At 40.0% G+C, this 816-nt stretch overlaps 1 pseudogene; it reads left to right on the top strand.

Moving 5' to 3' along the window:
• The window catches only part of LOC103591858, a 157693-nt pseudogene extending 157303 nt beyond the window's left edge, over positions 1-390 (top strand).
• The last annotated feature ends 426 nt before the right edge of the window (positions 391-816 follow it).

The raw sequence follows: 816 nt of genomic DNA on the forward strand, positions 1-816 counted from the left end.
CAGGTTTGGTTCAAGAACCACAGAGCAAAACTCAGGAAAGCAAGATGCAGGCCTGTTCAAGAAGAATCTCAACCACAGCAATTACCTGAGGATAAAGTCAAGACCAGTCCTTCCCAGAGAAATATGCACACACTACCCAGACCCCTTAATGGTGCCTATCCCGCAGCCCTAGTTTATACAGATCACCTGGTACCCTCATTCCAGCTCAGCGTATGCCCCAATTTTAAGGTCCCCACAGACCACTCCAGCCACAAAATAGTCCATTTTGGCTGCTGCCAAGATCCTAACGTATACTGCCTCTATCCCATTTTGGAATCCTGAATTTGTTCTCCAAGCTTCAATTCTGATTCTTTTGGCTCTTCATCCATGCAAAGTAGAGAGAGAAGCTAGACATGAAAGGTCGCACTGTAAAAATCTGTCATAATTCCCATATAAGAGAATATTTTTCAGCAATTAAGGAATGAACGAGAGATACACACAACATGGATAAACTTTGAAAACATTAAGTGAAGAAAAAAAGACACAAAAGGCTACCTATGTATGATTCTATGTATATGAATTAGTGGCTGCCCGTGTGGCGGAAAGAATTGAGTAGAAAGAGGCACAAAACAGATCTATTTAGAGTGCAGCCTTGTAACACCAAGTCACAGGTTCAGATTCTAGAAATGGCCAGGCAACAGAAGAAAACAAATTGATTGGAGTAATAGAAATGTGTCATATCTTAATTAGGGTGGCAGTTACCTGGGTGTATAAATTCATCAAAACATAGAACTGTACATCTAAAATCTGTGCATTTTATTTTACATAAATTATACT

This window comes from Galeopterus variegatus, unplaced genomic scaffold (assembly GCF_000696425.1).
Source record: "Galeopterus variegatus unplaced genomic scaffold, G_variegatus-3.0.2 Scaffold1038, whole genome shotgun sequence".
NCBI lineage: Eukaryota > Metazoa > Chordata > Mammalia > Dermoptera > Cynocephalidae > Galeopterus > Galeopterus variegatus.